We start from the raw sequence: 24,833 nt of genomic DNA on the forward strand, positions 1-24,833 counted from the left end.
CGCACTGCTGTTTTTCCCGCATTCTTGCTGGAGGGGAGTAGAGTCCACACAGAGTCCCTGCAGACACCCAGGGGCCGCCGGCCCGCCTGCCCCGCCTCACAGAGCCCCTGCACACAGCCGCTGATGCTCCAGAGCCCCTCAACCCCGGGCCCGCCCCACTGACCGAAGAAGTGCCTCCATCCTCCCATCCTTCGAGGACAGCAGGCTCTGGTGGGAGGGGCTGGGAGAAAGGGGAGGGCGAGGGGAGAGAGAGAGAGAAAGGGCCCGAGGCAGCCGTCGACCTCGTCCCCTTCCTAGACTCCAGGGGTCTTGGGGTACAAGGAGCTTCTCAGGGCTTCAGGAACAGTCGAGAGGGCGGGTTCGGGGCGGGGGGGGGGGTCACGTCCGTGTTGTGCAGACCCTTGTTTCCACGAGGAAGCCTGCCTCTCAGTCCTCCCCCGGGGATGGCGGGTGGGGGAGTCTGCACGCAGCATCCGCGGCCCCCGTGGGGCTGTGCCCTCCAAGGGGTGAGGCCACGACCTGTGCTGTGCGGGGCGAGCCCTCCATGCCATCCAGAGTCTGCGGCGGGAAGGGTTTCTCCGTCTTTCCAGGCGAGTGCTCTGCCCCCGGTGGCAGGGCTCTCCCCACACCGGGGGTGGGAGGGGGCTCTGCAAAGCATCCCGCATCGATTCCGCGTTGGTTTCGAATTCACCGAGAGAAAGTGGTGCAGCCGGGTTATCAACCCCCAAAGTCCAGCGCGCTTGTGCATTTCAGGGGAAAACTCGGTCAGGACTTGTGACAAATAGACTGGCATTTAGAAACCAAACTCACAAGGGGCCCCACGACCCGTGGCGTCGCCAGGGTGCAGGGAAGGCACGTGGCGCTGGCTGGGGTCTGCGCGGGACGCCGGCTCTCCAGGCCCCAGCTCTGCTTGTCACCCACACCGTGTCCGCGGCCACGTTCCGGGCTCAAGGTCAGAGGTCAGAGGAGCAGGTGAGCCTGTCCCGCTGCGGTTCTGGCAAAGACTCACCCCAGACGGCCCCGTCTGCACCCTCAGTGTGGACCAGCACGTGGCGGCCGTGGACCTGCGTTAGGAGAACAGCCCTAGACCTTGAAGGCCAGCGGGGAGGGACACAGCTCGGCTGCCCCAACCCCACCCGGGGAGGCTCTGCACTTGTGATCCTACGGGAAAGTTCCAGGAACCAACATCCACTCAACTCCTCTTAAAGCTGGGGCGGGAAAGGGACCTTACTCTCGTCGCAGGTAGGACTGAAATACTCTTCCTCTGTTGCAAGAAATGGAGAAGGAGGGCAGAACCTTAACGAGAACGGCACCCAGGAGATAGATGGTCCCCAAGCGGGGGCACAGGAGAGCCACCTTCAGAGGCTGGGACAATCGAGACGATGGGGTGAGGGCCCCCGACGGCGGAAGGGGCTTGTGGTGACGGCTGTTCTCTGCACCTGCTCGACCCACGTGCACGGGGGCGGGGGGGGGGCGGGCGGGGACTCGCCAGGATGCTCACGCACGGGGGGCAGGGGGACGGGGAGCAGGGAGGAGCCCATCAGAGGGGAGCCCTGCCATCCACCACCACCTCCAGGTCGGGCGGGGTGACTGTGGGTCTGAATCGGGGTCTGAACCTCTGCTGTCCGGGCCCTGCAGCCCAGCGAGCGGGGGACAAGCAGGCTCGATTTGCAGGCTGGGCAGGGCAGAGAAACAGCAGCTGTAGGTTGTAATTCCGCGGGCGACCGAGAAGGGGTCATGTTGCGGATTTTTACCCAAATGCACTCTCCCCCCACCCCCAGACAGAGTGACAACTGTGATGTCACAGCCACCTTCCTGCAGGAAGATTTATTCTAGCGGCTCAGACTCCGCACACCTGGACCCACCGAAGTGTACCTGCCGAGACTGAAAGGACACGTTTCTCTCCCCCGTGTCCCCAGCTAAGCACCTGCTCTCATGAACGGTGACCCACCACACGGCCCTCAAGTACTGAGTTCAAGGGCTCGCAATGTGCTTGGAAAAGCCGCCACAGAGGCTGGTGACCCTCATGGCGCTCCCTGAATTCTGTGGGGCGAGGTGGGGGGGCGCTGCTCAGCTAAAAACTTCTCCCTGTATGTGTCTTCGTGCCCAAATTTCCACTTTTTATGAGGATCCCAGTGGTAGGGGATTTGGGCCCTCCCAGTGACCTCCTCTTAACGAATCCCATTTCCAAATAAGGTCAGGTTAAAGATAAGAACTCAACATGAACCCGGGGGGGAAACAGGGGACCCATGACAAGGACTGGCCCAGAATGAAGGGGGACCCTCAGTTTTGAGAGAGACGTCTCTGGTAAGGAACTGAGACACCCAAGCCAGGAGGCTGCACGGAGGCCCCGCTGGACGGGGGACACGCCTGGAACCGTCACCCCCACTCACGGCAAACCTGCCTGTCTGCTCGTGAGACGTGACTGTGCGGGCCCAGCCGTCCCCAGCCTCCAATTAACGCCGACCCAGCGCGGCCGTCTCACCAGCCTGAGCCTCGCGGCCCTGCCCGCCGCACCTGCAGACGGGGCCCAGGGCCTGGAACCCGGCCAGGCAGGCCCCCCGGCTCCTCCTGCTCTGGTCTCTGCACGCCCCGGACAGCCTCTGCTGGGCCGCGCTAACCCCAGCCCCCCGAAGGCTGCTCCCAGGTTTTTAATTGAATGTTTTCAAATTTTGTACTCGAGCCCGGAGGCACTGTGCTCTCAGAGGGCGTGATTTTACAAATTGGAGAAAAAGTAAAATAAAATAAAATAAAGGAAAGGTCTTTCTGTTCTCTCCCTCCCCCACCCCCACTAGGGGAAGGCAAGCGTAAGGAGGCCGTGTTGGGGAAGCCTGTGAACTCACTGTAAAAGCCCAGAGCCCTGAGGTTCCCTCACATCCCCTCGAGGTGCTCACCTTTAGCACAGACAACAAGAGACTCCCGCGCTCCGCCCGCCCTCTGAAAATTGTCCGCTCAGGTCCATCTAGCACCCACCTCCCAGCCCCTGGGGCCCGATGACCAGCCTGCCGAGATCTCTGGGGACTTCCCTCTCGGGTCGCAAAGCTGTGAAATGAGAGCTCACATCTGCTCGCTGCCTCAGTCTCCAGCCTGGAGAAGGCCCGCCTCCCCGGGAGCAGGGGTGGGGAGGGAGGGCGGCAGAGGGAAGGGAGAGTTGTGAGGCTGTGCGTCCATTTGTCTGTCTGTAGGGCTCCTGTTGTTTTCTCTGCCCCTGAAGGAACCCTGACACGTAGAGGCACCAGAACTATAAGGAACCACGTTGGGGACAGAGGGGCCTTAGCAGGCCACCCACCAAATGCACTGGCGGGGAATCCCTTGCGGGCGGCACCTTCCCGACCGTCTCTGGAGGCTGAAGCGTCTGCAGGGCGGGCCTGTGACCAGGTGTGGGATCTGAGCACAGCCGAGGCCCTGAGCCTGGCCGCGGAGGCCCGGGAGGAGTCTGATTCTGCCGGGACGTCCCTGCAGCTGGAGGGGAGGAGTCTGATTCTGCGTCACAGCCTCTCTCTGCGTCTCTGAGATTCTATATCAATGCATGACCCTGGAAGAGCCCAAGGCCTCTACTGAATTTAACATTTCTACACATAAATAGGACTGTGTCACTTCCTGTTTAGAAACCTAAAGTGATTTGCCATCACCCACAAAACCTCGGTTTTCAGTACTCTGCCTGCCTCTCACATCTCCTCTCTCTTGCTCACCCCCTGTAGACACACCTGCCCTCCAGCCACCCTGCAGCACCTGTGGAACCCCGAACTCCCTATCCCGCTCTGGGCCGGAGCCTCTGAAGATGTTACAGCCTCTACCTGATGAACTCCTATTCATCCCTCAAAACCCAGTTGACATGGCCTCGTTGAAGAGGCATCCTTTTTCCTCTCGGCAGAGCTTATGAGTCTTGCCTTCCTGTTCTCACATCCCCCATTATATGCCGAGCACAGCGGACGCCCTCCCTCCCGACCACTCGCTCCTCCACCATCAGGACGATGTCTGGTTGTGGTCAGGTTCCCAGGGTGCCAAGCCCAGTGCCTTCCCCACGGCAGGGGCCCAGGTGCTCTTGTGAAAGAACGTGTGGTCCTCCGATCTCACAAACACCTCTGCAGAGAATACCCTCCAAGCCAAGGAGACACGCACGAGTGCTCGCCACCTGTTCAATGAAGGGGCCTGCTTGGCACCCGACCTGGCAAAGCGTGGCGGGGAAGAGTCTGGGCTCGGAGGCACTGAGTGCAGAGACCGATTAGTGAGGCCCGCCACGGACAGAGGACAGAGGAACAGACGGAGTGACAAGGCTCCGACCTAATGGAGGCTCACCCCAGAGTCCCTCCGGGGCAATGGAACAAGGAAGGAAGGGACATTTGGGAGGCCCTCCAGATCCCCAAGCCAACGGCCTCATTACCCCTCGGGACCTCTGTCCGGGAGGAATCAGCCCCGTGTGCCTGAGGCCGCGTGTCAGCGTGGCTCTCCTCCCGGCTCCCCAGAGCGCCGACCGTCCGCCTTGCTCGCTGAGACGGCTGGTGCATAGCCTTTTCCGAGACGGGTTCGAGGCTTGTGCCTTCCGGCAGAGTGAAGGACAAACCCGGGTCTTGCTTTTCTGCGTCTCGGTGGTTCCCTGTTTACGCCGTAACCGCGGGCGGGCGTGCATCTGGCAGTGCCCCTCTTGTGCTCCACGCCAGCCGGGGCGGTCGTGCCGCGTGGGCATTCTACCGGGACGTGTGCATGAGTCGGGAAAACGAGGCCCTCACGGACTCGGACGACGTGGACCAGATCCCGAGGGAAGGGGGTGACCCTCGGCCTCATTGTTCTCCTCTGACGAGCAGGAGACGCCGTGAGCCGGGTAGCGGTATCAGAACCGGGCAGGAAATGAGCTGGTCCCGCCTGCCACGGGCTGATGATGGAGAGCCTCTCCCAGTCTCTGGGAAGTCCCCCATCGGGCGTCTTTGAACCCCAGTCTGTCACAGCGCGAGGCAAGAACAAATACGAACAGAAGTGACAGCGTGGGGGATGGGCGGTGCCGGGGGGTCCATCCCAGCGGCAGCCCCGGGCTGCAGCTCTGGGGTCGGGGTCCTCGTCCACTGTGTGTGTGGGAAGCCGTGGACACGGTGCCAGATTTCGCGGATCTCCAGCTGCAGAGGACAGAGCAAGGGGCCCATGAGAACCCAAGCGCTCTTCCCTAGGCCCATGAACTCTCGTGATCTCTCTACGGTGATAACCAAACACGAACACGCACGTGCGTGTTCCTGGCACCCTTTTCTCAACATCCACGAGGTGGACACCACCCAGAAGGCCATCAGATGACGAATGGGAAAGCAGCCTGTGTGTTCCTCGGGCGCCGAACGCCACAGCACCCACACGGGCTGCCACGGGCTTAACCTTGAAAACATGGCGCTCGGCGAAAGGACCAGTCACCAAAGACCACATATCATATGATTCCACGGACGCGCGGTGTTCACGGTGGGCAAACCCACGGACACAGAAAGTGGGCGCATGTCCGCCAGAGGCTGGAGGAGCAGAGAATGATTGCTAGCACGTTCGTACGGGTGTCCATCTGGGGCGATGAAGTGTGGAAGCAGATGATGGTGACAGCTGTGTGACACCGCGAATGTCTTTCGTGTCACTGCTTGTACGTGTCCAGTGGTGTGTGTTTTACCACAACGAAAACGATAACTCTGCCTCCGTGTCCATGGATGGATGGATGGATAAAGAGGTGGTGTATATAGACAGTGGGATGTTGGTCAGCGTGAAACAGAATGAGATCTTACCATTTACAACACGGATGGACCTTGAGGGCATCGTGCTACGTGAAGTAAGTCACACAGGGAAGGACGACCCTGTATGACCCCAGCTCGCACACACAGAGCAGACTAGCATTACTGGAGCTGGGACGGGGGTGGGTGAAATGCGTGAAGGGGTTGCCAAGGGACCAACTTCCAGCTATAAAATAACGAACTCACAGAGACGTGATGTGCGGCACGGGGACGATCGTGAACAACACTGGGTTGCGTATTTGAAAGTTGCTAAGAGGACAGACCTTAAGAGTTCTCAGCACATGATAAAACTTGGAAGTACGTATGGTCACAGGTGTTCGTCACATTTATTGTGGTGCTCACTTCGTGGTGTGTGCAAATATGGAATCATCACATCGTACACCTGAAACTAATATAACGTTCAACATGAATTGCACCTCAATAAAAATAAATAATAAGAATGATAACTAATAAACATATGGCATTTTTGAGTTTATACACACCAGGTGCCGAGCAAAATGATCTCATGTTTTCTCTTACTTTTTATGTCCCCTGCTGAGATCCTGTTTCATAAGGAAAGACACGAGGAGGTGAGGCTGTCGCTGGTGGAACACGGACCCCAGATTCTAGCCTAGTTCTGCGCAAGCTCAGGTCCACAGTGCTACTCACTCAGTGATGTCTTTCATTCCTGACAATGGAAGGGCTTCGTGGTGAACTAATTTGGAGAACCTTTCATTACACAGGTTAACCTGGTTGACAGGGCATTTTAGAGCCTTAGAAATGGGAGTGAGCATTTTGAATCTCCAGGGGAAGGACCTAAGGCACTGTTTTCCCAAACGCATTCATAAAAGTAATGTTGTTTTTCGGGCCACCTGTTACCACGTGATAGGAACTTGGCAAACACTGGGCTCAGTCACCTCTTTTGCTCAACTGCACTGTGGTAGGAGAGGACAGACTTCCAGTCCAAGGTGACAACAAGTAGAAAGGAGCAGGCATTCAACCAGGAGGTGGATGCGGAGAAGATGGAGACAAAGCACACCCAGGGAGCCACTTCAAGTTATTCAAGGTCAAAAGGCTGGGGAGATAATGCAGTAAAGGAGGCAGATCTTAGCAGGTAAATTCCATAATTGGATGGCACCTTGAAGATTGTCTAGTCCAACCATATCCATCCACTCATCCATCCACCCACCCCCCACTCGTTCATCCATCCATCCACTTATTCTTCCATATACCTGTCCATCCATCCATCCACTTAGTTTTCCATCCATCCGTCCATCCATCCATCCATCCATCCATTTATCATCCATCCATCTATCATCTCTCCATCTGTCCATCCATCCATCCATCCATCCATCCATTTATCATCCATCTATCATCTGTCCATCTGTCCATCCATCCATCCATCCATCCATTTATCATCCATCTATCATCTGTCCATCTGTCCATCCATCCATCCACCCACTTACTTATCCATCCATCCATCCACCCATCCACTCATCCAATGATCCACCCACACCTGCATCCATCTACCCACTTATCCTCTGTTCATTCAGAACATGCTATTTGAGGGTCTACAATGTATGCTACACAGTTAGAGTAATTGGGGTTCCAGTAGTGAAAAAAATTCTTTCCCTCTACGAGGGAAGATAGGTAAAAATAGACAAGCACTTGTGTAATATGTTAAAGGTATCCAGACTGTGAAGAAAACTAAGCACTGGTAGGAACCAGAAAGTGATGAGGTAACTCCCCCTTTTGATCAGCCATTCCCAATGGAAACCCCTCTTCACTGAAAGTCTTCCTTATTGGAACCTCAATCAACATTCTCTAGCTTTTGCCCCTTGGTGCTAACTTTGGTCTCTGAGATGCTCCTCTCCCCCATGCCAGGTATCCCGGAGTCTGATCAGGTCCTCGATGAGCCTTCTCTGACCTGCATGAGGTTCACAGCCTCTGCTTTTCCTGACGGCTCACCACTCACTCGGTGTTCAGTCCGCGTTCACTGGATACTTCCTGGGACCAGACTCTGTGTGAAGTGCTCACTGTACGAAGCTGAGTGAGACCAAGAACTAGATTTTGAGTTGTTCGGAGTCTCAGCAGGGGGAAAAAGATCTTCAACGTAACATACAATGAACGCATGTAGGCATGCTCTGCCCAAGACCATGGGCATTGCAGCAGCCTCCCACTGGCCTCCCTGACTTCAGTTGGGCCCTCCCGAACCGTCCTGTCCAGTGGAGGGTCCACGAGGTTCTTTGCAGAACATGAGCCCACAGGCAAGAGCACATCAATGGTGTTTTTGTGGGGGCAGTGGGGAGAGCAGCTAGTAAGTAAACTATGGCAAATCCACTCGATGGGCCGTTATTCAGCATTTAAAACCACTGTGAAAAGTTCTGTGTAACAAAACAAAAGTGCTTTTCACCTAACGCTGAATGCAAACGTAAGTTCCCAAACTGAGCGTGTGCAGTAGGTGGCTGCGTGAGGTGCGCATCTGCTTGTGGAAGGAGCCGGGGGTCCTTTACGCTGGACGCCAGCAAGTGAGACCAAGTCCGGAGGGCAGGGGGCCCATGTCCACGTTCAGGGGCCAGGAGCAGCCTCACACAGTCGGCATCTTGAAGACGCTGAGGAAACCTGGGCACGGAGTGGCTTCTTGAGCCGGAGAAGAACTCAGGTTTTCCCCAAAGATAACCCAGTTGGTCAAAGCACACGGGGACCTGCCGCCATTTGCAAACTCAGCAGGTAACGGCTGGGGCTGGGCTGGGGCTCCGTGCAGGCCCAGGTCTGCCGCGTGAGGTAGGGAAGGCTGATAGGAAGGTGCCGATCATTCAAGGTTCCTACTCTGTAGCCCTCAGTGTCTTCCTAATGGACCGGTCCCGCTCACGGTCCTGTCTGCCGAGAGGGCCGTGTGTTCTGGAAGGACCAGCCATGGAGCCGATGGGTCTCCACGCACCCGGTGCCGCTGCTCCCCAGGGGCCTGCACAGACGACCCTGCTGCAATTGGGGGCTGCGCGGAATAGAAATAAGGCGAAGCAAGGGAGAGAGGATGTGCCTCCGGCTCTGTCTGGTTCTTCAGCCGAGCTGACCATTCCTTGTCTCCGGAGAGCCTTTGCCATGGATGGGGCGGGGCTGGGGACTCAGGATCAAGAGACAGGCCCCTGTCACCAACAGACTTACAGCCTAATTAAGATGTCGAGGAGGACGGCGGCCAAGCCTGCCCCTCTGTGTTGACGAGCACAGACCCCCGTGCTGTGGACTCGGGCGGGGCCCCTCCAGGGAGACCTCGGAGAAATGCCACTTGACTTGCAATTTCAAGAGACCTTCATCAGCAGAGAGATGATGCAGGTGCGTGAAGGGCCCGCTTGGAGGACCTAGGAAGGAGGGCCTGCCCTGGGGAGGGAGGTCACAGTTCCCTGGCGCTGGAGGACGCCGTGCAGGGGTGGGGGAGACTGAGGACACGGACAGGGTCGCGTTAGGGGGGCAGGTCCTCGGTGAGGGAGGCCTGCGTGTGAGGAAACTACCTCCATTTCTCCACTGAGATGTGCAGTGAGGTGTGGGCTTGCCCTCACACACACATATGTACACACTCCAACATGCACACACGTGCACACACTCCCGTCTATATTTACACACTCAAACACGCACACACACATATGTGTACACACTCCAACATGCACACACGTGCACACACTCCCGTCTATATTTACACACTCAAACACGCACACACATATGTGTACACACTCCAACATGCACACACGTGCACACACTCCCGTCTATATTTACACACTCAAACACGCACACACACATATGTGTACACACTCCAACATGCACACACGTGCACACACTCACATACATATGTACACACTCCAACATGCACACGGGCACACACATACCAACACGTAGACACACACACACCCATGCACTCGTGTGTACGTATACACCCACATAAACGTACACATGTACACATACAGTCACACGCACACACCTGCACACACGAGTCCACGTGTGTGCACACATATACAAACACACACAGCCTCACAAATGCATGTGTGCACAAACACATGTGTGCACGTGCACACGTCTGCTCTAACGTGGGTGCGCACACACACATGTATACGTGCATGTGCGCTCACACGTGTACCTTCACACACACTCAAAAATATGCACACGGGCACTCTCATACACAAGCACTTACGTATACTTGCACACACGTGCACACACTGAACCGCAGGCCGACAAGGAGAAGCAGCCCAGGGCCTGGAGTCAGGAGGCCCGTGAACCCTGCCCACATCTGTCCCGTCCCTGGCGCCCTGCTTCGTCAGCTGTGGTTGAAGACCATGCCCTCAGGGAGCGGTGGTGGGGGCGGAGGGATCCACGCAGGGGAGGGACAGGTGTGCCCGCCCTGCGGCCCGCAGTCAGGGCTCAAGAGCCCGCACCTGAGTGTCCCCGCGTACATCATTACCTGTGTGACGGGCTCCCGGGGCACAGCCAGCCTGTGACCTCGAGGGCTCAAAATGCCAGCGGGTGTAGGAGCGGAAGCAGACACTACAGCCTGCTCGCTTTTAACAGTGAGCCCCACCTCCCAGAACCGCTAAGGAAGTCGTCTGATTCATGGGGTGAGAGGGAGGGGTGAGCTGGGGGAGGAGGAAGAGAAGGAGGGGTGCATCTTTTCCCCTGGTTCTGGCCTCCACCCCCCCCCCCGGCCCCCCACCTGGACCCCGGGACTCCAGGGTCCTGCTCAGCCAGGGCCTGCGTCCCTCCCGGCCGGGCTCACGCTCCATCAACGTAGCCAGAGTCACAAGGGCTGACTGACCGGGCCTCTGTCCCCTTGGACAGCTGAGGCCCAACACGGGGTAGGGGGGGATCGCCAACGTCCCGCGGCCAAAGGGTGGCAGAATCGAGCCCCAAATGGAGCATGAGATCATCTGGGATCCACCCCGAGGTCGGTCCTGGGAGGGGAGAAGGTTCTGGAACGGGCCGCTGGAGGTTGCTGTGGACCAGGCTCTGCATCTGGGAGGCGGCCTCTCCCCTGGCCAGGGAGAGACAGGTGGGCAGACCCCGGATGGCACCCTCTGAAGCGGCTGCCGGAGTCCCAGGCTGGCCTGGACACCGACCTCCTTCCCCGGGGGCCTCCTGCCCGGGGCCGGGCGCCCGGGGATCGCCCAGCTTGCAGAGGGCGTCACGGGGGCTGAGGCTTTGGCAGTTACTGAAAAGAAAGCACGGTTACTATTCATGTCTTGTGTTGAGAAATCTCTGTATAAAAGTTTCACAGCCGCACATGTAAAAGGGGTTTTTACTGGCTTAACGTTCTCCCCTCCTCTCCTGCCCCCACCCGGAACCTCGCCTTTTGTCTCCTGCCTCCCACGAGTGGGGGGTCTTCAGACAGCTGCCGCTGGGCCCCCCGGGACGCGTGGAAACTTCACCTGCAGGGAGTGGGGGGGCCACTCCGGGAATCGCGCCCGGGCCCCTGTGGTCCTGTCCTTTCTCCGTGCCACCCCCCCCCCCGTGATGCCGCCCCCCCACGTGACGCCTGTCCCCGCGTGATGCCGGTCCCCACGTGATGCAGGCCCCCCGTGACGCCGGCCCCCGTGTGACGCCGCCCCCCCCCCCCCCGTGACTCCAGACCCCCTGACACCACCCCCTGGTGGCGTCGGCCCCCCTCCCCGTGACGCTGGCCCCTCCCCCTCCGTGACTCTGGCCCCTCCCCCCCCCCGTGACGCCGGCTTCTTCCAGCTTCATTCTTTCCTCCACAGGTGAAGGCACTTTGAAGGCCACGTGCTCAGCACACAGACGGGAGCAAAGCAGACCTCGATTTCCTGCAGGAAAGTAGGGACGGTAAGAAAAGGAGCAAACGCATACACAGCGAGCAGGTGTGGCTCCCAAGAGCCCCGCGCTGGGCTTCCCGCTCCGAGGGCCCTCCCGAGACGACTCACGAGTGGGAGCGCGCTCTCCGCTTGCACGAGGCCTGGCAGGGGGAAGAGCATGGGGGGGGGGGGGGGCGGTGCTGAAGGGGGTCGTGCGACGAGCCGCCGGCCCGGGGAGAGGGTAGGCCTACGAGCACCCAGGAAGAGCTTGCGCAGGCTGAGAAGCAGGAAGGCCACACGGCCGGAACGGGGCCACCCAGCAGGTGAGCACCCGGGGGCCCAGGAGGAAGGACCACAGCGGCCCAGGCCTCGTCCACCAGGGGCCGGCGCCTCGGTTTTAGCTTAGGGGAAGCTCGGAGGTGTGGAGCGGGGTGAACGGCACCAGCTGGTCTTTTCTTTCACAGATCGCGCCGGCCACAGGGCAGGACGCAGTTGGGAGGGGGCTGGGGTGGGGGCAGGGAGCTGGGCGGATGCCCTCAGGCCCTGTAGCTTGGGGACTGTGCTGCCCAGGACGTGTGGGCGCCAAGCAGGAGCCACGGGAAGCTGGGGACAGGAGCCTGCGTGAGGTCCCCCTGATGGCACCATCGACATTCAGATCAAAGTCACAACTCTCAGCCACTCCGCATCCTCCGCTCACACCCAAGCACAGCCCGCCCACCGAACCAGCTGCTTGACCTTGGTGACCATCCTGACTCTCGCACTTCACGTCACACACCTCGGGTCACACACAGACACAGCCAGGACAGATCCCACGGCCTTTGGATTAGGGCTGGCGCTTGGCTCAGCTGGGGACGCACAGAGGTGGAGTTATGCCTACAGAAGGTTTCACGGCAAGGCCACGCGGTAACCAGCCTGTGCAAGACCACCACTCCGTCGGGACAGAAAGGAAGGGCGGCGCAAGGCACGTCACCAGCAAGGAACTGGGGCCAGTGGTGAGGATCCCTCTCCTCCCACAGGGGAAGCACCTGCCAGGCTGGCGTGGCACCAGGTGTCAGAATACACTGAGACTCCCAGCTTCACCTTCTCCAGCATAAAAAGAGCTTGAAGGTCATCACTCCCGTCCTCACCGTATGAAAATAAAATGAGCAAACTGAAAATCAACAACTTGGGTCTAGTGGAGAATCGAGGTCCCGAGGCAAACGGCCACCCTGACACCTGGGGAGACGACGGGAGGTGCAGAGAATCACAGCCGGGATCAGCTCACGGGGAGCGGGGGCTGCGGGCCAGGAGCTGGTGGGACCCACACGGCAGCAGGTGGCCGTCTGGGGGCTGCTTTCAGAGATGAAACATCTCCCCGGGGGGCCCAGGCTTTTGTAGCCTTTCTCCCAGCTGGGTCTCAGGATGAAGATGGAGGCCGAGACTGGGAGGAAAATGATACATCAGGGAAGGACAGGGGGCAGGGGAATAATCAGATATCCCCGAGGCTTCTGTTCTCAGTAAGAAAGCCCACCCTCCAAGGAAGCTGAGTTCCCACTGCCTTCCCGGCCTCCAGCCCTCTTGTCTCGATGAGGGGGGATAAAAAGGTCAAAACCACTTCTGAAAGTCACAGCTCAAGAACTCAGGCCAGCTAAAAAAAATTAAATGTAGTCATAAGGCCCTGAAACCCTTGCCCTCCCCAGCACCTTAGCGCCAACCAGGCTCTGGTGTGATGGCGGAAGGTTACAAATGAAAGAGCTGCAAAATGCAGACTCTATTTAAGAAGGAGGTTGTAGGGAACCCAAAGACGTCTGGAAGGGAAACAGCAAACCAACAAGGGAACCGGACCCCAGGCACGGGGGCAGCCACTGAACGCAGCCCAGCTCCAGGCAGAGCTAAGTAACAGTCACACGAAAAGCTGGATTTCCTCAGTTCCTGTTACCAGATGTATCATTTCCAGCTTCCAAGAAAACTGCTAGAAGGCATGCCAACAGGCAACAGAACCACGGTCTGAAGAGACAAAGCAGACCCAGACGCCAGACGTGCTACAGATGCTAGAGCTGTCCGCCCGGGAATGTGATGCACCCACGATGGGTGTGCTGAGGGCTCAATGGGAAAGAAGACAACGTTCTAGAACAGATGGGTAGTTTAATGACAGAGATGAAAACGCTAAGAAAGAATCAAGGGGAAGTTACAGAAATCAAAGTGAACAGAAACAAAGAGATGCCTCTGATAGGCTATCAAAGGAGACCAGACATGGCCGAAGAAAGAATTGCCGATCTTGATGCATTTGCTAAAAACTTGCAAAATGAGATAAAAAGAGGAAAAAACAGTATGAAAAGCATGGAACAGAATATCCAAGAACTGCAGAATAATTACAGAAGGATTGCGTGTATGTAATGGTATACCAGAGAGATAAGAGATAGAAAGGTTAGAGAATTTGCAGTATTTGAGGTAATTATGACTAAGATTTCCCAAAATTAATCACAGAAACCCAACTACAGCTCTGGGAGGCTCAAAGGACAACAAGCATAAGTACCAAAAATCTACAAATAGACTTATTATATTCAGACTGCAGGAAACCAAAGACAAGGAGAAAACCTTGAAAGAAACCAGAGGAAAAACCTAAATTATCCTTCCAAGAAACTAGGATAAGAATTACATTAGACTCCTCACCAGAAACCATGAAAATAAGAGATTGCAGTCAAATATTTAAAGTATTGGAAGCAAAATGCACCAATCTAGATGTCTGTATTCAGCATAGTTATTCTTTAAAAGTGAAGGAGAAATACTTTTTCAGACAAAAAACAAACAAGCAAACAACAACAACCAAAAAAAACCAGGAATTTTCCAACAGAAGATCTGCCCTTCAAGAAATGATAAAAGACATTCTTAAGAGAGAAGGAAAATTAAATAGATCAAAATTTCAGATCTACAGAAAGAAATGAAGAGTATCAGAGAAAGAACAAAGGTTAAATAAAATATTTTATTTTCCTTATTCTTAATTTGTGTAATAGATAACTGTTCAAAGTAACAATAACAATAACGTATCAGGTAGTTATAACGTGGATTTTTTTAAGTTTTTTTTTTTTTTTACTTATTTTGAGAGAGAGAGAGAGAATGTGTGAGCAGGAGAGGGGTACAGAGAGAGCGAAAGAAAGAATCCCAAGCATGGGGCTTGACCTCACCAGTTATGCGATCATGACCTGAGCCAAAATCAAGAGTGGGAAGCTTAACTGACTGAGCCACCCAGATGCCCCATAACATATGAATATATGAACAGAATGGCTGCACTGTTATAAGGAATGGGAAGAAGAGATCCAGAATAATATTCTGTAACTACACCACCTGCGACCTGATTACATAGTGTTGTTTGAAGGTGGACTTTGCATCTTGCAAAGTCTAGAGAAACCACTACATCTAAAATTGAAATGCTAATAGAGGACAGGAAATGTGACAATAAGATGCTCAATTAAAACCAGAGAAGGCAGGGGAGTCTGGGTGGCTCAGCTGGTTGAGTGTCCCACTTTAGCTTGGGTCGTAATCTCACAGTTCATGAGTTTGAGCTCGACATCGGGCTCGCTGCTGTCAGCGTGGAGTCCACTTTAGGTCCTCTGTCCCCCTCTCTCTCTTTGCCCCTTCCCTACTCATGCTATCTCTCTCAAAAATAAAGAAAACATTAAAAAAAACTGGAGAAGGCAGAAAAGGAGAGGAATATTTTTTAATGGAAATAACTGGCAAGTGCAATGAATAGAACACAGTTACAAATATGGCTAATAGTAAGCCAGCCATACCTATAATTACTTTAAAGGTGAACAGTCTCAATACACCAAATGAAAGGCGGTTCCCATTAGAGGGGATAAGAAAGAAACTGGACCCAACTGTGTATTATATATAAGAAACCCATTTTCAAGACAAAGATACAGATAAATTGAGTCAAGGGATGGAGAAAAATAAACCATGCACTACTGATCAAAAGAAAGCTTAGCAGTTTTATTAGCTTCAGACAAAGCAGATTTGAGAATAGGGGAAATTATCAGGAATAAAGGGAAGCATTACATCATGATAAAGGGATCAATTATCCACAAATATATGGGAATCTTTAATGTGCATGCTCGCACCTAATAAAAGTGTCAAACTATGTGGGGAAAAAAAAAACTGAGGGAACCACAAGGAGAAACAGACAAATCCACTATAGGGGTTGAAGATGTCACCCCCCATCAGTAATTGACGGATCCAACAGACACAAGATCATTAAGGACATAGTTGAACGGAACAGCACTATCCATCAACTGGATATAATTGACATTTATAGAATACTTCATTCAACAACAGCAGAATACATATTCTTCTCAAGCTCACAGGGGACATTAACCAAAACAGACATTCTCGGCCATAAAACACACCTTAATAAATTTAAAAGAATATAAATCATAGAAAGTATTCTTGCATACTACAATGGAATTAAATGAAAAATCAATAATAGAAGGCTAGTTGGGAAATCTCAAACTATTTGGAGTAAACGACACACTGCTAAATAATACATGGGTCCAAAAAAGTCTCAAGAGAACTTTTAAAATATATTTAACTAAATGAAAATGAAAGCCCAATCTATCAAAATTTGTGGGATATATCAAGAACAATTCTTAGAGGGGAAATTTATAGCATTGAGTGCACCTATTAGAAAAGAAGAAAGGTGGAAAATCTCTTAAGAAAAAAGGAAATCAAATTAAATAAGAAGGGGATAAATAATAAAAATTAGAGCAGAAGTGAAAATAGGAAATCAATAGAGATCAATGACACTAAAAGCTGGTTCTTTGAAAAGATCAATGAATGTGATAAACTTCTGGGATGGCTAAGAAAGACATAAGTGTAGACATGAATTACTGATATCAGAAATGAAAACATGATCACTACTAGTTCCATGGGTATTAAAAAGATAATAAAAGGACTTGTGAACAGTTCAACCCACCACTAGTTATCAGATCTAATCTGCTCACCACTTCTATTCAACATTATCCTGGAAGTCCTAGCTAATGCAATAAGACAAGAAAAAGAAAGCTGTACAGATAGGGAAAGAAGAAGTAAAATTGTACTTGTTTACAGATAATATATTTGTCTATGCAGAAAATCCTAAATAGATACACACACACACACACACACACACACACACACACACTTCTTGGAAGTAACAAGTCATAAAACAAGGTTGCAGGATACAAGGTCAGTGTACAAAAGTCAATTGCTTTCCTACCTATGAGCAATAAGAACTTGAAATTAAAGGGACTCCTGGGTGGCTTAATTGGTTAAGTGTCTGCCTCTGGATTTCAGCTCGGGTCATGATCTCCCAGTTTGTGAGTTCTAACCCTACATAGGGCTCTGTGCTGACAGCAGGGAACCTACTTCAGATTCCCTCTCTCTCCATCTCTCTCTCTCTCTCTCTCTCTCTCTCTCTCTCTCAAAATAAGTAAGCTTTTTAAAAAATTTAAAAATTTGAAATTAAAAACACAATATCATTTCCATTAATAACAAAAAATTAAATACTTACGTACAAACCTAACAAAATCTGTACAGGATTTACATGAGGATACCAACAATAATGATGAAAAGAAGAATCAAAGATCAATAAATGGAGACATATTTCATCTTCAGGGATAGGAGGACCCAATATTGTTAAGATGTCAATTCCTTTCAAGTTGATCTATAAAATCAAGGCAATCCCAATAAAAATTCTAGTATGTTATTTTGCAGATATGGACAAACTGATTCTAATTTTGTATGGGAAAGCAAAGACCCAGAATAGCCAACATAATATTAAAGAAGAATAAAGTGGGAGAACTGATATTATCTGACTTCAAAACTTAACTGCAAAACTGCAGTAATCAAGAGATCATGGTATTTGAGAAAGAATTTAAAAAATAGACCAATGGAACAGAATAGAAAGCCTGGAAACAGACCTACACAAACATAAGCAATTGATCTTTTCAAATGAGCAAAGGTAATTCAAAGGAGAATAGTTTCTTCAACAAATAGTGTTTAACAATTGCACATCCATACAAAATAAGTAAAATAAATTTAGCCACAGACCTTACTTCATTCACACACACACACACACACACACACCCCTAACTCAAAGTCAATCATGGATCTAATTTTAAAACACAAGACTACAAAATTTCTAGAAGATAATGTCAGAGAAAATCTGGGTGACCTGAGTTTGGAGATGACTATTTAGATACCACACCAAAAGCATGAGGCATGAAAGAATTGATGGGTCGGATTTCATCGAAATTAAAAACTTCTACTCTGCCACAGATAGTGCTAAAAGAATGGAGACAAGCCACGGACTGGGGGACAGTTGTTGTAAAACACATATGTGATGAAGTGCTCGTATCTAAAATACACAAAGAAGTTGTTAACGCTCAATTTCTCAAACTTATTAAAACGACAAGAAAATAAACAACCCGGTTTTTAAATATAGGCAAAAGATCTGAACAGAATTGTCACCAAAGAAGAGGTACAGATGGCAGAAAAGCATTTAAGAGTGTTTTCAACATTGCATGTCAGAAAAATTACAAGCTAGCACAAGGTACCACCAGACGCCTATTAGAATGGCCACAATCCAGAACGTTGACACTAGATGTTAGTGATACCCAACAGAGTCAAAAACTTGTGTCCATAACAACAGCAACAACAAAACTCACAGTACATAGTAGTAGTATACAGTAGCATATTCACAATTTCCAATTGCCAAAAAAATAGAAGCAACTAAGGCTTTCTTCGATAGGCAAAGGGAGAAACAAACTGTAATACAGCTGTACGTTGGAATACTATTTGGCGTTAAAAACAAATGGAGCAATCATGCCACGAAAAGACAGGGGAGAACTAAAAGTGTGCATTTCTAAGTAAAAGAAGCCCTCCATACATACGGCTTCAGTTGCACGGCATTCTGGGAAAGGCAAAGCTATGGAGGCAGTAAAAGTTCAGTAGTTGCCTAACATTGCAGGGGTAGAGGGAGTGTTGTCTCGGTGAGGCACACGGGATTTGCGGGGTGGAGAAAGCATTCTGACGAAAAGTGGAATGGTGGGTGCGTGACATTACGCGTTTGCTAAAACTCCGAGAACTTTTCAACCCGAAGAGTGCACCGAAATGTAAACTATGGACTTTGGTTAATAATAATATATCAATATTGGTTCATTAGTTGTAACAAATGTCCCACACTCATGCAAGATGTTAATAATAGAGGAAAGTGTATTGGGATGGAGCCATATGGGAACTCTATGTGCTACCTGTTCCATTTTTTCTGTAAATCTAAGACTGTTCTAAAAATTAAGTCTATTAATTAAAAAATGTGTATACTGAGAAACTGTCAGGTTTATGAAGATGAAACAATTAAGCAGACACAGCCACTGCCTTTAACGACTCACTGTCTGGTGGAAGAGACAGCAACATAAGTCAGCAATTATGGAGTGTGGACAGATGCAAAACAGGAAGTATAGGAGGTGAGGGTACCAAGGATAAAACAATTAGCTCAGTGGGGGAAAGGAGGTCAGTGAAAGACTTCTGCAAGCTATAAAGTGCTATAAAAATATAAATCTGTTATTATTATGGTGGTTGTTATTATTCTTATGGCATTTCATTTACTTTCTCGGGCAAACAAAACTGAGGGAATTCATCACCAGCAGGCCTGCTCCGCAGGAAAGGTTTAAGAAAATGTTTTTCAAGGAGAAGGTAAATGATACAGGTCATAAACTTGGATCTGCCAAAAAAAAAAAAAAAAAGAAGAGTAGCAGAGAAGAATTAAGTGAAGGTAAAAATCTTCTTTTTCTTAATAGATCTAAAAGAGAGTTGCTTGAAATCATAACAATATATTGGATGATAATAGCATACGGAGAGTTAAAGTAAGTGACAGCCATGCTGTAGTGATGGGAAGGAGAAAGTGGGATTATAAGCAGACTGCATGAAAAGTAGTACATAGATGGACTTCAAATATTTAACTTTATATTAAAAGCTCCAAGACAACCACTGAAAAGAATATAATTGCTTTGCTAAGAAATGAGATAGAATTCAATCATATAAAATGCCTAGTTAAAACCACAAAAAGGAGGAGAAAAAGAGGGAGAAAAAATAAGAAGGAATGCAACAAGGAGAAAATAATTACAAATGTGGTAGATAATGGAAATCCAACTACATCGGTAATCACTTTTAATGGGAATGGTCTAAATACACCGATTCAAAGAGAAGTCTGCAAGTAGTCTCCTAGAAACCCATTTTAAATATAAAGACGCAAAGGGGTTAAAATTAAAGGGATAAAGAAAGATATATCAAACTAACTTTAATAAAAAGAAAGCTGGAATAACTATGTAATTTCAGACAGAGGCAACTTCAGAACAAAGGAAATCATCACGGATAAAGTACAGATTACATAATGATGAAGAGCCAATTCTCCACAGATACATAACAATCCTAAACATGTATGCACCTACCAATAGAATGTCAAAATAAACAAGGCAAAAACTGTTAGAACCACAAGGAGAAATAGACAAATCCACTGTGATTTTTGGAGACTTCAGCATTCTTCTGCTAATAATAGACCCAGAATATTGGTGAGGACATCGTTGAACTGAGCAGCACCAATGAACAACTTGATTTAATTGATACTTCTAGAATATTTCATCCAATGATAGCCCGATACACATTCCCCTCAAGTTTTCACGGGACATTCACCTAGTGAGACCACATTTTGGACCATTAAACCCACCTTAACAAATTTTTAAAAATAGAAATCAGAGTATGTTTCCAGACCACAATAAAATGAAAATAAAAAGCAGAAAAGTAGCTGGAAAATCCCAAATTATTTTCAGATTCAATAGCACACTTCTAAATAACACATGGTTTAAAGAAGAAGACTCAAGAAAAGTTAAAGCAAATTAAATGAAAATGATAATGCGACAAATTAAAGGACATTGTATAAAAGGCCTGACCAGTATTCTCCAAAGCTGCCAACAGCATCAAAAACAAGGAATGTCTGAAAAGCCACCACAGCCTAGAGATGCTTAAGGGGACATAATGATGACTGTAATGTGGGATCCTAGAACAGAAAAAGGACATTGGTTAACAACTAAGATAATCTGAATAAAGTGTGGATTTTCGGTAACAATAATGTATCAACATTGGTTCGTTAATACTAATAAATGGGCGACATTTATGTATGTTAAAAAGAAAGGAAATGGGGTGTGGGATATATGGGAACTCTTTGTATCTTTGTGACTTTCCTATAAATGCAAAACTTCTCTAAGATTTTAAAAGCTTATTTAATACAAATATAACATCTAAATTTGTGGGATGCAGTGAATACAGTGTTTAGAGGAAAATTTATAGTATTTAATGTATGTATTAGAAAAGAAGAAATATCTAAAATCAATAATCTACTTTCAACCTTAGGAAACTAGAGAAAGAAGAGCCAGTTAAAAATTAAACAGGAAAAAAGTAATAAAATTAGAGCAGATCAATTAAGTTGAGAAGTAGAAACCAACAGAGAAAATCAATGAAACCAAAAATAGTTTCTTTTAAAAAAATCAATAGAATTGAAAACCTCTAGCTAGTCTAACCAAGAAAATAAGGGAGAAGACGTAAATTACCAATATCAGAAATGAAAGGGGGTCCATCATACTTGACCTCATGGACATTAAAAGGAAAACAAAGGAATTTCCATGAACAGCTTTATGCCCACAAATTTGATAACTTAAATTCAGTGGACCAGTTCCTTGAAAGACACAAACTACCAAAAACATGTATTAGGAGAAATAGATCATCTGAATGGCTTGTATCCCTTAAGAACAAGAATCCCTTAAGAAATGTGGGTCATTGTCCTTCCAATTCCATCTAGCTGGTGCTGAGCCACACGTTTTGTCCCAAGTTGAGACGGTTGGGATGGAGCTCCATGGAAGCGAGTCTGCTTGAGAAAGGCTTGAATTCGTGTTACACTAACTGCATGTTTTTAAGTCAAGTGAATTGATTTGAGTTGACTGCATTTAGATTAGAGGGAATTGAGGAGAGATCAGAGAGGGTCCCTGGGGAGGGAGCATTAAGTTACCTCGAGGTCTGCACATTGGACAGGAGATGCATAGTATGAGGTTTCAGAGGAAGCAGCTGTGCCAAGGCCCTGGGGCAGACCAGAGCACAGTGCTTCGGAAGTGAAGGAAGGTCAGAGAGGCTGGAAAGTGGAGGGGGGCCCTGGGACCTCAGCCCCAGAACTGCGAGAAATGATGTCAGCTAGCTGCCCAGTCTGTGGTCTTCCTTCCAGTGGCCCAACAGGCTGACAGAAGGGAGAAGGAAAGGAAGGAAATCGATCAACAACAAAACATGTTCAGTTTTCATCCACAGGGGTGCCAGACAGACGCAGCGTCTTGACTGGAGCTGTCAACGAGAGGATGAAGAGAATTGAAGGATTTTAGGTCCATTTGGGAAATCAGCAGGCTGTGGACGTCCCTTGGATCCTTGGGAGCAGGCGAGAGAGGGACATGTCAAGAGAACCGCCAAGATTCACGGCTGGGACGGGGGGAACTCAGGACACGGTAAGCGAGCTGCAGGTCTGGGGCGTGGCGGTCTCAGTGAGACAAGACGACGGTGGGGGGACGGCCTGGTGGTGCCGTGTGAGCCCCCATCTGGCTGGTGGGGAGCCGGACTGGGGGCCCGGGCAGCACCAGGCCTGAGCTCCACGGGAGCGGCTGAGGGGACAGCCGGGAAGAGCCAAAGAAGCACCTGACCGGGGTCCCCACTGGGAAAAGACAGTGGCCCTAATGGGGCACCGTGGAGGCTCACGTGGCAGGCCTGCACGTGGCCTTTGTGTGGAGGTGACAGTGTGGTTGGGGGTTGAGGACGTACTTGCCCCAGAGCCCCCGGCTGGTCACTCAGCACGCTGGGCACACGCGTCTGGGGGCTGGGGCACTCTCCCCTCGGGGACCCGCCATCACAGAGGCCAATGCTGTGTCGCGGAAGCTCACGCTGACTTTCAGGGAGGAACCTGCGGGGAACAGGTCATGCCTCAAGGGGTGTCTGTCCCCTCCCTCCCCTCCTCTCCCAGGACAAGGACCCAGCGCGGCCCTGCTCCAGCCAGGACGCCCTCAGTGCACAGCACAAGTAGGTCTGCCCTCCGGACCTCCCTCTGCAGCCCGACTGACGCAGCAGCGGACAGCCCGCCCCGCGTGGGTTCACCGGGGACCCTGTTGGAGCAGCAGCCTGGGGGACGCGTCGCCGAGGACAGGCCTGGCTCTGGCGATCACCACAGGTGTCGGCAGGAGCGTCTGCACCCCTGCATGGAGGGGCTCCCCGGAAGTGCCCAGGCTGCACTGGGGCCCACGCAGGGCCCTCTGCAACCCGCTCGGCTCAGGCCAGAGTCAGCAGAGCCCCGGGTGGCCTGTCCCCGTCATCCCCGTGCACCTGCCCGCACCTGTCCCCTGTCCCTGCACCTGGGATGTGCAGCCAGCGGCCTCCAAAGTGTCTACACCATTTGCACGTTCCCTAGAACAAAAGGTCTTCAACTCCAACGGCACCTACTGGGAGGGGTCTTCCTGGGCGCCCAGCACAGTCCCCCCCGCATTCCCCTCCGGCCCCCACAGGGGCCCGCTTCTGTGCTTCCTCTGCAGGCTGGTCCTGTGTACACACTTACCTACCAGCTTGTCTGTGGTTAGACACACACACACACACACACACACACACTCACACACCCCACTACATACAGCACACGTGCACACCCCATACCACACACCCCACCTGCCGCAGACACACCCCACCCTCGTGAGTGTAAGCTCATGCATGCGGGGACTTTTGCTCACGTTGCACGCTGACGTAGAGCTGCTCACTCCGTACAGAGCTCAGCCCAGGACAAGGCGGCCCTGGGCGGGCACGGCTGAATGACTCTGTGAGTGTGTGCGTGAGGTGGGGGTCACCCCTGTCAGGTGGAAGCTGGACCTGGGTCCGATCCTGGCTCCATAACTTAGCAGCCGCCCTGACAGGGACAATACCGTGATCTGACATCGGTGTGCAGGGCGGGGGGGTGGGGGGAGACGCCTGCCCATCTCACCACCCCGCGGACCCCGCCATGGTGGGCCGGTCCCCTCTGTCCAGCCCACAGGCACACGTCACCACCTGCTGAAAGAATTCCTCTGGCAAGTCACCTGACATGCTGGGAGCAAGTAAGCCCCGAGGCCTCACGGCAGAGACTCTGTGACCGTGACCGTGAGCGTTTGCCAAGGCCCTGAGTACCCCCCGCGGAGGGACGGGTAGCTACGTGGCGGTGCGTGTGTGTTGTAAACACGTTCGTGAGGAGTGGAGCCCACGTCTGGTCCGTGAGGAAACAAGACAGAGGCTGCGTGAGCCACGGCACCGGACCGACAGGTGCCTGTGTTTCCGTCGTGGGACAGTGCTGGGCGAGGAGGGTCCGTCTCCGCAGCCCGTGCTCTGGTCCCGCTCAGCCCTCCCTCCGCGGGGCAGCTGGGCAGACCCTCCGCCCTCCATGTCTGCCCTGTGGTGGCAGCGGGGGGCACGCGGTCTGTGCGGCGCTCGGGATAGGCCTGGCCCGCGGCCCGGTCGGCTCTTCCCGCTAAGTTTTCAGGCATGAAGGAAAGGTCCGGAAGGAATCACACAGAAAAAAAAAAAAAATACTGAAAAAGAAGAAAAGAAAAAGATAATAATGGTTTTAGTTCGAGTGACCGGATTAGGATTATTTTCTCTTAACTCTTCTCTCTTTCCTATAGCGTGTGCACGAGATGCTCTCGGAGGCACGAACCCCCTTCAAGTGGAAGTGCCCCAGAGCTGGCGGCCGGGCCCAGAGAGCTCCGGGAGCGAGGACAGACGGGTGGGCCGGCGGCCAGGAGAGCCCACATCCCTCCTCTCCGGATCGATCCACTTGGAGCCACTCCCTCCCCGTCTAGAGCGGGTTGTAGCCGACACCAGCCTCGCCAGATTCTCCAACACCTTTCCGGAACACGCCGCCCGCTCGGCAGCCTGGGGACCACGGGGAAGCGGCTGGTTCGCAGCCTCACACGCTCTGCATTCCTCTGGTAGCTTAAGCCAAGAAAGATCGCCTTCCCCGGACGGTGTTCTGATCGCGCTCCTTGAGACCCGCGCCCAGCCAGTGATTCCCTCGTCAGGGTCACAGGTGTCCGCCCGGCACCTCCCCCGGAAGCGCCAATGGGACCCTGCCGGCCTCTCCGGTCTGAGGAAGGGGCGACCGGGAGGCCCGGGCACGGCTGCAGGTGCGCCGGGGGCATCCTGGACACGGGCGGCCTGCTGAGCAGGTGTTTGCAGTGCCTGTGCCTTCGGGTGCAAC

Source organism: Panthera leo, chromosome B4, assembly GCF_018350215.1.
Source record: "Panthera leo isolate Ple1 chromosome B4, P.leo_Ple1_pat1.1, whole genome shotgun sequence".
Taxonomy (NCBI): Eukaryota; Metazoa; Chordata; class Mammalia; order Carnivora; family Felidae; genus Panthera; species Panthera leo.